Below are 13,489 nucleotides of genomic sequence, written 5' to 3' on the forward strand. Positions count from 1 at the left end.
GTGCTCTGCAAGCTCTCCAGGACAACAGCAAATCTGGGGCTCTGTGCTTTCTTTCGTTCTGAACAAGTGTTAGTGTTTTCTGCACAAAAGCGATTCTGCGAAGCAATGTGAACACTTCTGCTTCCCAGGCACAGAGAAGGTCCTAGCAGTGAATTCTCTGCCTGCCTTTCCCCAGTGCTCTGCAAGCTCTCCAGGACTACATAGAATCTGGGGCTCTGTGCTTTCTTTCCTTCTGAACAAGTGTTACTGTTTTCTGCACAAAAGCGATTCTGCGAAGCAATCTGAACAGGCACAGAGAAGGTGCTAGCAGGGAATTCTCTGCCTGCCTTTCCCCAGTGCTCTGCAAGCTCTCCAGGACAACATAAAATCTGGGGCTCTGTGCTTTCTTTCCTTCTGAACAAGTGTTACTGTTCTCTGCACAAAAGCGATTCTGCGAAACAATGTGAACAGGCACAGAGAAGGTGCTAGCAGGGAATTCTCTGCCTGCCTTTCCCCAGTGCTCTGCAAGCTCTCCAGGACAACATAGAATCTGGGGCTTTGTGCTTTCTTTCGTTCTGAACAACTGTTACTGTTTTCTGCACAAAAGCGATTCTTGCGAAGCAATCTGAACACCTCTGCTTCCCAGGCACAGAGAAGGTGCTAGCAGGGAATTCTCTGCCTGCCTTTCCCCAGTGCTCTGCAAGCTCTCCAGGACAACAGCAAATCTGGGGCTCTGTGCTTTCTTTCGTTCTGAACAAGTGTTACTGTTTTCTGCACAAAAGCGATTCTGCGAAGCAATGTGAACAGGCACAGAGAAGGTGCTAGCAGGGAATTCTCTGCCTGCCTTTCCCCAGTGCTCTGCAAGCTCTCCAGGACAACATAAAATCTGGGGCTCTGTGCTTTCTTTCCTTCTGAACAAGTGTTAGTGTTTTATGCACAAAAGCGATTCTTGCGAAGCGATGTGAACACTTCTGCTTCCCAGGCACAGAGAAGGTGCTATCAGGGAATTCTCTGCCTGCCTTTCCCCAGTGCTCTGCAAGCTCTCCAGGACAACATAAAATCTGGGGCTCTGTGCTTTCTTTCCTTCTGAACAAGTGTTACTGTTTTCTGCACAAAAGCGATTCTGCGAAGCAATGTGAACACTTCTGCTTCCCAGGCACAGAGAAGGTGCTAGCAAGGAATTCTCTGCCTGCCTTTCCCCAGTGCTCTGCAAGCTCTCCAGGACAACAGCAAATCTGGGGCTCTGTGCTTTCTTTCGTTCTGAACAAGTGTTAATGTTTTCTGCACAAAAGCGATTCTGCGAAGCAATGTGAACAGGCACAGAGAAGGTGCTATCAGGGAATTCTCTGCCTGCCTTTCCCCAGTGCTCTGCAAGCTCTCCAGGACAACATAAAATCTGGGGCTCTGTGCTTTCTTTCCTTCTGAACAAGTGTTAGTGTTTTATGCACAAAAGCGATTCTTGCGAAGCGATGTGAACACTTCTGCTTCCCAGGCACAGAGAAGGTGCTATCAGGGAATTCTCTGCCTGCCTTTCCCCAGTGCTCTGCAAGCTCTCCAGGACAACATAGAATCTGGGGCTCTGTGCTTTCTTTCGTTCTGAACAACTGTTACTGTTTTCTGCACAAAAGCGATTCTTGCGAAGCAATGTGAACACTTCTGCTTCCCAGGCACAGAGAAGGTGCTAGCAAGGAATTCTCTGCCTGCCTTTCCCCAGTGCTCTGCAAGCTCTCCAGGACAACAGCAAATCTGGGGCTCTGTGCTTTCTTTCGTTCTGAACAAGTGTTAGTGTTTTCTGCACAAAAGCGATTCTGCGAAGCAATGTGAACACTTCTGCTTCCCAGGCACAGAGAAGGTCCTAGCAGTGAATTCTCTGCCTGCCTTTCCCCAGTGCTCTGCAAGCTCTCCAGGACTACATAGAATCTGGGGCTCTGTGCTTTATTTCCTTCTGAACAAGTGTTACTGTTTTCTGCACAAAAGCGGTTCTGCGAAGCAATCTGAACAGGCACAGAGAAGGTGCTAGCAGGGAATTCTCTGCCTGCCTTTCCCCAGTGCTCTGCAAGCTCTCCAGGACAACATAAAATCTGGGGCTCTGTGCTTTCTTTCCTTCTGAACAAGTGTTAGTGTTTTCTGCACAAAAGCGATTCTGCGAAGCAATGTGAACACTTCTGCTTCCCAGGCACAGAGAAGATGCTAGGAAGGAATTCTCTGCCTGGCTTTCCCCAGTGCTCTGCAAGCTCTCCAGGACAACATAGAATCTGGGGCTCTGTGCTTTCTTTCGTTCTGAACAACTGTTACTGTTTTCTGCACAAAAGCGATTCTTGTGAAGCAATGTGAACACTTCTGCTTCCCAGGCACAGAGAAGGTGCTAGCAGGGAATTCTCTGCCTGCCTTTCCCCAGTGCTCTGCAAGCTCTCCAGGACAACATAAAATCTGGGGCTCTGTGCTTTCTTTCGTTCTGAACAAGTGTTACTGTTTTCTGCACAAAAGCGATTCTGCGAAGCAATGTGAACACTTCTGCTTCCCAGGCACAGAGAAGGTGCTAGCAAGGAATTCTCTGCCTGCCTTTCCCCAGTGCTCTGCAAGCTCTCCAGGACAACAGCAAATCTGGGGCTCTGTGCTTTCTTTCGTTCTGAACAAGTGTTACTGTTTTCTGCACAAAAGCGATTCTGTGAAGCAATGTGAACAGGCACAGAGAAGGTGCTATCAGGGAATTCTCTGCCTGCCTTTCCCCAGTGCTCTGCAAGCTCTCCAGGACAACATAAAATCTGGGGCTCTGTGCTTTCTTTCCTTCTGAACAAGTGTTAGTGTTTTATGCACAAAAGCGATTCTTGCGAAGCGATGTGAACACTTCTGCTTCCCAGGAACAGAGAAGGTGCTATCAGGGAATTCTCTGCCTGCCTTTCCCCAGTGCTCTGCAAGCTCTCCAGGACAACATAAAATCTGGGGCTCTGTGCTTTCTTTCGTTCTGAACAAGTGTTACTGTTTTCTGCACAAAAGCGATTCTGCGAAGCAATGTGAACACTTCTGCTTCCCAGGCACATAGAAGGTGCTAGGAAGGAATTCTCTGCCTGCCTTTCCCCAGTGCTCTGCAAGCTCTCCAGGACAACATAAAATCTGGGGCTCTGTGCTTTCTTTCGTTCTGAACAAGTGTTACTGTTTTCTGCACAAAAGCGATTCTGCGAAACAATGTCAACAGGCACAGAGAAGGTGCTATCAGGGAATTCTCTGCCTGCCTTTCCCCAGTGCTCTGCAAGCTCTCCAGGACAACATAGAATATGGGGCTCTGTGCTTTCTTTCGTTCTGAACAACTGTTACTGTTTTCTGCACAAAAGCGATTCTTGTGAAGCAATGTGAACACTTCTGCTTCCCAGGCACAGAGAAGGTGCTAGCAGGGAATTCTCTGCCTGCCTTTCCCCAGTGCTCTGCAAGCTCTCCAGGACAACAGCAAATCTGGGGCTCTGTGCTTTCTTTCGTTCTGAACAAGTGTTACTGTTTTCTGCACAAAAGCGATTCTGCGAAGCAATGTGAACAGGCACAGAGAAGGTGCTATCAGGGAATTCTCTGCCTGCCTTTCCCCAGTGCTCTGCAAGCTCTCCAGGACAACATAAAATCTGGGGCTCTGTGCTTTCTTTCCTTCTGAACAAGTGTTAGTGTTTTATGCACAAAAGCGATTCTTGCGAAGCGATGTGAACACTTCTGCTTCCCAGGCACAGAGAAGGTCCTAGCAGTGAATTCTCTGCCTGCCTTTCCCCAGTGCTCTGCAAGCTCTCCAGGACTACATAGAATCTGGGGCTCTGTGCTTTCTTTCCTTCTGAACAAGTGTTACTGTTTTCTGCACAAAAGCGATTCTGCGAAGCAATCTGAACAGGCACAGAGAAGGTGCTAGCAGGGAATTCTCTGCCTGCCTTTCCCCAGTGCTCTGCAAGCTCTCCAGGACAACATAAAATCTGGGGCTCTGTGCTTTCTTTCGTTCTGAACAAGTGTTACTGTTTTCTGCACAAAAGCGATTCTGCGAAACAATGTGAACAGGCACAGAGAAGGTGCTATCAGGGAATTCTCTGCCTGCCTTTCCCCAGTGCTCTGCAAGCTCTCCAGGACAACATAGAATCTGGGGCTTTGTGCTTTCTTTCGTTCTGAACAACTGTTACTGTTTTCTGCACAAAAGCGATTCTTGCGAAGCAATGTGAACACCTCTGCTTCCCAGGCACAGAGAAGGTGCTAGCAGGGAATTCTCTGCCTGCCTTTCCCCAGTGCTCTGCAAGCTCTCCAGGACAACAGCAAATCTGGGGCTCTGTGCTTTCTTTCGTTCTGAACAAGTGTTACTGTTTTCTGCACAAAAGCGATTCTGCGAAGCAATGTGAACAGGCACAGAGAAGGTGCTATCAGGGAATTCTCTGCCTGCCTTTCCCCAGTGCTCTGCAAGCTCTCCAGGACAACATAAAATCTGGGGCTCTGTGCTTTCTTTCCTTCTGAACAAGTGTTACTGTTTTCTGCACAAAAGCGATTCTGCGAAGCAATGTGAACACTTCTGCTTCCCAGGCACATAGAAGGTGCTAGGAAGGAATTCTCTGCCTGCCTTTCCCCAGTGCTCTGCAAGCTCTCCAGGACAACATAAAATCTGGGGCTCTGTGCTTTCTTTCGTTCTGAACAAGTGTTACTGTTTTCTGCACAAAAGCGATTCTGCGAAACAATGTCAACAGGCACAGAGAAGGTGCTATCAGGTAATTCTCTGCCTGCCTTTCCCCAGTGCTCTGCAAGCTCTCCAGGACAACATAAAATCTGGGGCTCTGTGCTTTCTTTCCTTCTGAACAAGTGTTAGTGTTTTATGCACAAAAGCGATTCTTGCGAAGCGATGTGAACACTTCTGCTTCCCAGGCACAGAGAAGGTGCTATCAGGGAATTCTCTGCCTGCCTTTCCCCAGTGCTCTGCAAGCTCTCCAGGACAACATAAAATCTGGGGCTCTGTGCTTTCTTTCCTTCTGAACAAGTGTTACTGTTTTCTGCACAAAAGCGATTCTGCGAAGCAATGTGAACACTTCTGCTTCCCAGGCACAGAGAAGGTGCTAGCAAGGAATTCTCTGCCTGCCTTTCCCCAGTGCTCTGCAAGCTCTCCAGGACAACAGCAAATCTGGGGCTCTGTGCTTTCTTTCGTTCTGAACAAGTGTTAATGTTTTCTGCACAAAAGCGATTCTGCGAAGCAATGTGAACAGGCACAGAGAAGGTGCTATCAGGGAATTCTCTGCCTGCCTTTCCCCAGTGCTCTGCAAGCTCTCCAGGACAACATAAAATCTGGGGCTCTGTGCTTTCTTTCCTTCTGAACAAGTGTTAGTGTTTTATGCACAAAAGCGATTCTTGCGAAGCGATGTGAACACTTCTGCTTCCCAGGCACAGAGAAGGTGCTATCAGGGAATTCTCTGCCTGCCTTTCCCCAGTGCTCTGCAAGCTCTCCAGGACAACATAGAATCTGGGGCTCTGTGCTTTCTTTCGTTCTGAACAACTGTTACTGTTTTCTGCACAAAAGCGATTCTTGCGAAGCAATGTGAACACTTCTGCTTCCCAGGCACAGAGAAGGTGCTAGCAAGGAATTCTCTGCCTGCCTTTCCCCAGTGCTCTGCAAGCTCTCCAGGACAACAGCAAATCTGGGGCTCTGTGCTTTCTTTCGTTCTGAACAAGTGTTAGTGTTTTCTGCACAAAAGCGATTCTGCGAAGCAATGTGAACACTTCTGCTTCCCAGGCACAGAGAAGGTCCTAGCAGTGAATTCTCTGCCTGCCTTTCCCCAGTGCTCTGCAAGCTCTCCAGGACTACATAGAATCTGGGGCTCTGTGCTTTATTTCCTTCTGAACAAGTGTTACTGTTTTCTGCACAAAAGCGGTTCTGCGAAGCAATCTGAACAGGCACAGAGAAGGTGCTAGCAGGGAATTCTCTGCCTGCCTTTCCCCAGTGCTCTGCAAGCTCTCCAGGACAACATAAAATCTGGGGCTCTGTGCTTTCTTTCCTTCTGAACAAGTGTTAGTGTTTTCTGCACAAAAGCGATTCTGCGAAGCAATGTGAACACTTCTGCTTCCCAGGCACAGAGAAGATGCTAGGAAGGAATTCTCTGCCTGGCTTTCCCCAGTGCTCTGCAAGCTCTCCAGGACAACATAGAATCTGGGGCTCTGTGCTTTCTTTCGTTCTGAACAACTGTTACTGTTTTCTGCACAAAAGCGATTCTTGTGAAGCAATGTGAACACTTCTGCTTCCCAGGCACAGAGAAGGTGCTAGCAGGGAATTCTCTGCCTGCCTTTCCCCAGTGCTCTGCAAGCTCTCCAGGACAACATAAAATCTGGGGCTCTGTGCTTTCTTTCGTTCTGAACAAGTGTTACTGTTTTCTGCACAAAAGCGATTCTGCGAAGCAATGTGAACACTTCTGCTTCCCAGGCACAGAGAAGGTGCTAGCAAGGAATTCTCTGCCTGCCTTTCCCCAGTGCTCTGCAAGCTCTCCAGGACAACAGCAAATCTGGGGCTCTGTGCTTTCTTTCGTTCTGAACAAGTGTTACTGTTTTCTGCACAAAAGCGATTCTGCGAAGCAATGTGAACAGGCACAGAGAAGGTGCTATCAGGGAATTCTCTGCCTGCCTTTCCCCAGTGCTCTGCAAGCTCTCCAGGACAACATAAAATCTGGGGCTCTGTGCTTTCTTTCCTTCTGAACAAGTGTTAGTGTTTTATGCACAAAAGCGATTCTTGCGAAGCGATGTGAACACTTCTGCTTCCCAGGCACAGAGAAGGTGCTATCAGGGAATTCTCTGCCTGCCTTTCCCCAGTGCTCTGCAAGCTCTCCAGGACAACATAAAATCTGGGGCTCTGTGCTTTCTTTCGTTCTGAACAAGTGTTACTGTTTTCTGCACAAAAGCGATTCTGCGAAGCAATGTGAACACTTCTGCTTCCCAGGCACATAGAAGGTGCTAGGAAGGAATTCTCTGCCTGCCTTTCCCCAGTGCTCTGCAAGCTCTCCAGGACAACATAAAATCTGGGGCTCTGTGCTTTCTTTCGTTCTGAACAAGTGTTACTGTTTTCTGCACAAAAGCGATTCTGCGAAACAATGTCAACAGGCACAGAGAAGGTGCTATCAGGGAATTCTCTGCCTGCCTTTCCCCAGTGCTCTGCAAGCTCTCCAGGACAACATAGAATATGGGGCTCTGTGCTTTCTTTCGTTCTGAACAACTGTTACTGTTTTCTGCACAAAAGCGATTCTTGTGAAGCAATGTGAACACTTCTGCTTCCCAGGCACAGAGAAGGTGCTAGCAGGGAATTCTCTGCCTGCCTTTCCCCAGTGCTCTGCAAGCTCTCCAGGACAACAGCAAATCTGGGGCTCTGTGCTTTCTTTCGTTCTGAACAAGTGTTACTGTTTTCTGCACAAAAGCGATTCTGCGAAGCAATGTGAACAGGCACAGAGAAGGTGCTATCAGGGAATTCTCTGCCTGCCTTTCCCCAGTGCTCTGCAAGCTCTCCAGGACAACATAAAATCTGGGGCTCTGTGCTTTCTTTCCTTCTGAACAAGTGTTAGTGTTTTATGCACAAAAGCGATTCTTGCGAAGCGATGTGAACACTTCTGCTTCCCAGGCACAGAGAAGGTCCTAGCAGTGAATTCTCTGCCTGCCTTTCCCCAGTGCTCTGCAAGCTCTCCAGGACTACATAGAATCTGGGGCTCTGTGCTTTCTTTCCTTCTGAACAAGTGTTACTGTTTTCTGCACAAAAGCGATTCTGCGAAGCAATCTGAACAGGCACAGAGAAGGTGCTAGCAGGGAATTCTCTGCCTGCCTTTCCCCAGTGCTCTGCAAGCTCTCCAGGACAACATAAAATCTGGGGCTCTGTGCTTTCTTTCGTTCTGAACAAGTGTTACTGTTTTCTGCACAAAAGCGATTCTGCGAAACAATGTGAACAGGCACAGAGAAGGTGCTATCAGGGAATTCTCTGCCTGCCTTTCCCCAGTGCTCTGCAAGCTCTCCAGGACAACATAGAATCTGGGGCTTTGTGCTTTCTTTCGTTCTGAACAACTGTTACTGTTTTCTGCACAAAAGCGATTCTTGCGAAGCAATGTGAACACCTCTGCTTCCCAGGCACAGAGAAGGTGCTAGCAGGGAATTCTCTGCCTGCCTTTCCCCAGTGCTCTGCAAGCTCTCCAGGACAACAGCAAATCTGGGGCTCTGTGCTTTCTTTCGTTCTGAACAAGTGTTACTGTTTTCTGCACAAAAGCGATTCTGCGAAGCAATGTGAACAGGCACAGAGAAGGTGCTATCAGGGAATTCTCTGCCTGCCTTTCCCCAGTGCTCTGCAAGCTCTCCAGGACAACATAAAATCTGGGGCTCTGTGCTTTCTTTCCTTCTGAACAAGTGTTACTGTTTTCTGCACAAAAGCGATTCTGCGAAGCAATGTGAACACTTCTGCTTCCCAGGCACATAGAAGGTGCTAGGAAGGAATTCTCTGCCTGCCTTTCCCCAGTGCTCTGCAAGCTCTCCAGGACAACATAAAATCTGGGGCTCTGTGCTTTCTTTCGTTCTGAACAAGTGTTACTGTTTTCTGCACAAAAGCGATTCTGCGAAACAATGTCAACAGGCACAGAGAAGGTGCTATCAGGTAATTCTCTGCCTGCCTTTCCCCAGTGCTCTGCAAGCTCTCCAGGACAACATAGAATATGGGGCTCTGTGCTTTCTTTCGTTCTGAACAACTGTTACTGTTTTCTGCACAAAAGCGATTCTTGTGAAGCAATGTGAACACTTCTGCTTCCCAGGCACAGAGAAGGTGCTATCAGGGAATTCTCTGCCTGCCTTTCCCCAGTGCTCTGCAAGCTCTCCAGGACTACATAGAATCTGGGGCTCTGTGCTTTATTTCCTTCTGAACAAGTGTTACTGTTTTCTGCACAAAAGCGGTTCTGCGAAGCAATCTGAACAGGCACAGAGAAGGTGCTAGCAGGGAATTCTCTGCCTGCCTTTCCCCAGTGCTCTGCAAGCTCTCCAGGACAACATAAAATCTGGGGCTCTGTGCTTTCTTTCCTTCTGAACAAGTGTTACTGTTTTCTGCACAAAAGCGATTCTTGCGAAGCAATGTGAACACTTCTGCTTCCCAGGCACAGAGAAGATGCTAGGAAGGAATTCTCTGCCTGGCTTTCCCCAGTGCTCTGCAAGCTCTCCAGGGCAACATAAAATCTGGGGCTCTGTGCTTTCTTTCCTTCTGAACAAGTGTTACTGTTTTCTGCACAAAAGCGATTCTGCGAAGCAATCTGAACAGGCACAGAGAAGGTGCTAGCAGGGAATTCTCTGCCTGCCTTTCCCCAGTGCTCTGCAAGCTCTCCAGGACAACATAAAATCTGGGGCTCTGTGCTTTCTTTCGTTCTGAACAAGTGTTACTGTTTTCTGCACAAAAGCGATTCTGCGAAACAATGTGAACAGGCACAGAGAAGGTGCTATCAGGGAATTCTCTGCCTGCCTTTCCCCAGTGCTCTGCAAGCTCTCCAGGACAACATAGAATCTGGGGCTTTGTGCTTTCTTTCGTTCTGAACAACTGTTACTGTTTTCTGCACAAAAGCGATTCTTGCGAAGCAATCCAAACACCTCTGCTTCCCAGGCACAGAGAAGGTGCTAGCAGGGAATTCTCTGCCTGCCTTTCCCCAGTGCTCTGCAAGCTCTCCAGGACAACAGCAAATCTGGGGCTCTGTGCTTTCTTTCGTTCTGAACAAGTGTTACTGTTTTCTGCACAAAAGCGATTCTGCGAAGCAATGTGAACAGGCACAGAGAAGGTGCTATCAGGGAATTCTCTGCCTGCCTTTCCCCAGTGCTCTGCAAGCTCTCCAGGACAACATAAAATCTGGGGCTCTGTGCTTTCTTTCCTTCTGAACAAGTGTTAGTGTTTTATGCACAAAAGCGATTCTTGCGAAGCGATGTGAACACTTCTGCTTCCCAGGCACAGAGAAGGTCCTAGCAGTGAATTCTCTGCCTGCCTTTCCCCAGTGCTCTGCAAGCTCTCCAGGACTACATAGAATCTGGGGCTCTGTGCTTTCTTTCCTTCTGAACAAGTGTTACTGTTTTCTGCACAAAAGCGATTCTGCGAAGCAATCTGAACAGGCACAGAGAAGGTGCTAGCAGGGAATTCTCTGCCTGCCTTTCCCCAGTGCTCTGCAAGCTCTCCAGGACAACATAAAATCTGGGGCTCTGTTCTTTCTTTCGTTCTGAACAAGTGTTACTGTTTTCTGCACAAAAGCGATTCTGCGAAACAATGTGAACAGGCACAGAGAAGGTGCTATCAGGGAATTCTCTGCCTGCCTTTCCCCAGTGCTCTGCAAGCTCTCCAGGACAACATAGAATCTGGGGCTTTGTGCTTTCTTTCGTTCTGAACAACTGTTACTGTTTTCTGCACAAAAGCGATTCTTGCGAAGCAATGTGAACACCTCTGCTTCCCAGGCACAGAGAAGGTGCTATCAGGGAATTCTCTGCCTGCCTTTCCCCAGTGCTCTGCAAGCTCTCCAGGACAACATAAAATCTGGGGCTCTGTGCTTTCTTTCCTTCTGAACAAGTGTTACTGTTTTCTGCACAAAAGCGATTCTGCGAAGCAATGTGAACACTTCTGCTTCCCAGGCACATAGAAGGTGCTAGGAAGGAATTCTCTGCCTGCCTTTCCCCAGTGCTCTGCAAGCTCTCCAGGACAACATAAAATCTGGGGCTCTGTGCTTTCTTTCGTTCTGAACAAGTGTTACTGTTTTCTGCACAAAAGCGATTCTGCGAAACAATGTCAACAGGCACAGAGAAGGTGCTATCAGGGAATTCTCTGCCTGCCTTTCCCCAGTGCTCTGCAAGCTCTCCAGGACAACATAGAATATGGGGCTCTGTGCTTTCTTTCGTTCTGAACAACTGTTACTGTTTTCTGCACAAAAGCGATTCTTGTGAAGCAATGTGAACACTTCTGCTTCCCAGGCACAGAGAAGGTGCTAGCAGGGAATTCTCTGCCTGCCTTTCCCCAGTGCTCTGCAAGCTCTCCAGGACAACAGCAAATCTGGGGCTCTGTGCTTTCTTTCGTTCTGAACAAGTGTTAGTGTTTTCTGCACAAAAGCGATTCTGCGAAGCAATGTGAACACTTCTGCTTCCCAGGCACAGAGAAGGTCCTAGCAGTGAATTCTCTGCCTGCCTTTCCCCAGTGCTCTGCAAGCTCTCCAGGACTACATAGAATCTGGGGCTCTGTGCTTTCTTTCCTTCTGAACAAGTGTTACTGTTTTCTGCACAAAAGCGATTCTGCGAAGCAATCTGAACAGGCACAGAGAAGGTGCTAGCAGGGAATTCTCTGCCTGCCTTTCCCCAGTGCTCTGCAAGCTCTCCAGGACAACAGCAAATCTGGGGCTCTGTGCTTTCTTTCGTTCTGAACAAGTGTTACTGTTTTCTGCACAAAAGCGATTCTGCGAAGCAATGTGAACAGGCACAGAGAAGGTGCTATCAGGGAATTCTCTGCCTGCCTTTCCCCAGTGCTCTGCAAGCTCTCCAGGTCAACATAAAATCTGGGGCTCTGTGCTTTCTTTCGTTCTGAACAAGTGTTACTGTTTTCTGCACAAAAGCGATTCTGCGAAACAATGTGAACAGGCACAGAGAAGGTGCTATCAGGGAATTCTCTGCCTGCCTTTCCCCAGTGCTCTGCAAGCTCTCCAGGACAACATAGAATCTGGGGCTCTGTGCTTTCTTTCGTTCTGAACAACTGTTACTGTTTTCTGCACAAAAGCGATTCTTGCGAAGCAATGTGAACACTTCTGCTTCCCAGGCACAGAGAAGGTGCTAGCAGGGAATTCTCTGCCTGCCTTTCCCCAGTGCTCTGCAAGCTCTCCAGGACAACAGCAAATCTGGGGCTCTGTGCTTTCTTTCGTTCTGAACAAGTGTTACTGTTTTCTGCACAAAAGCGATTCTGCGAAGCAATGTGAACACTTCTGCTTCCCAGGCACAGAGAAGGTCCTAGCAGTGAATTCTCTGCCTGCCTTTCCCCAGTGCTCTGCAAGCTCTCCAGGACTACATAGAATCTGGGGCTCTGTGCTTTATTTCCTTCTGAACAAGTGTTACTGTTTTCTGCACAAAAGCGGTTCTGCGAAGCAATCTGAACAGGCACAGAGAAGGTGCTAGCAGGGAATTCTCTGCCTGCCTTTCCCCAGTGCTCTGCAAGCTCTCCAGGACAACAGCAAATCTGGGGCTCTGTGCTTTCTTTCGTTCTGAACAAGTGTTACTGTTTTCTGCACAAAAGCGATTCTGCGAAGCAATGTGAACAGGCACAGAGAAGGTGCTATCAGGGAATTCTCTGCCTGCCTTTCCCCAGTGCTCTGCAAGCTCTCCAGGACAACATAAAATCTGGGGCTCTGTGCTTTCTTTCCTTCTGAACAAGTGTTAGTGTTTTATGCACAAAAGCGATTCTTGCGAAGCGATGTGAACACTTCTGCTTCCCAGGCACAGAGAAGGTCCTAGCAGTGAATTCTCTGCCTGCCTTTCCCCAGTGCTCTGCAAGCTCTCCAGGACTACATAGAATCTGGGGCTCTGTGCTTTCTTTCCTTCTGAACAAGTGTTACTGTTTTCTGCACAAAAGCGATTCTGCGAAGCAATCTGAACAGGCACAGAGAAGGTGCTAGCAGGGAATTCTCTGCCTGCCTTTCCCCAGTGCTCTGCAAGCTCTCCAGGACAACATAAAATCTGGGGCTCTGTTCTTTCTTTCGTTCTGAACAAGTGTTACTGTTTTCTGCACAAAAGCGATTCTGCGAAACAATGTGAACAGGCACAGAGAAGGTGCTATCAGGGAATTCTCTGCCTGCCTTTCCCCAGTGCTCTGCAAGCTCTCCAGGACAACATAGAATCTGGGGCTTTGTGCTTTCTTTCGTTCTGAACAACTGTTACTGTTTTCTGCACAAAAGCGATTCTTGCGAAGCAATGTGAACACCTCTGCTTCCCAGGCACAGAGAAGGTGCTATCAGGGAATTCTCTGCCTGCCTTTCCCCAGTGCTCTGCAAGCTCTCCAGGACAACATAAAATCTGGGGCTCTGTGCTTTCTTTCCTTCTGAACAAGTGTTACTGTTTTCTGCACAAAAGCGATTCTGCGAAGCAATGTGAACACTTCTGCTTCCCAGGCACATAGAAGGTGCTAGGAAGGAATTCTCTGCCTGCCTTTCCCCAGTGCTCTGCAAGCTCTCCAGGACAACATAAAATCTGGGGCTCTGTGCTTTCTTTCGTTCTGAACAAGTGTTACTGTTTTCTGCACAAAAGCGATTCTGCGAAACAATGTCAACAGGCACAGAGAAGGTGCTATCAGGGAATTCTCTGCCTGCCTTTCCCCAGTGCTCTGCAAGCTCTCCAGGACAACATAGAATATGGGGCTCTGTGCTTTCTTTCGTTCTGAACAACTGTTACTGTTTTCTGCACAAAAGCGATTCTTGTGAAGCAATGTGAACACTTCTGCTTCCCAGGCACAGAGAAGGTGCTAGCAGGGAATTCTCTGCCTGCCTTTCCCCAGTGCTCTGCA

The sequence above is a fragment of the Strix aluco genome, chromosome 32 (genome assembly GCF_031877795.1).
Source record: "Strix aluco isolate bStrAlu1 chromosome 32, bStrAlu1.hap1, whole genome shotgun sequence".
Classification (NCBI taxonomy): Eukaryota; Metazoa; Chordata; class Aves; order Strigiformes; family Strigidae; genus Strix; species Strix aluco.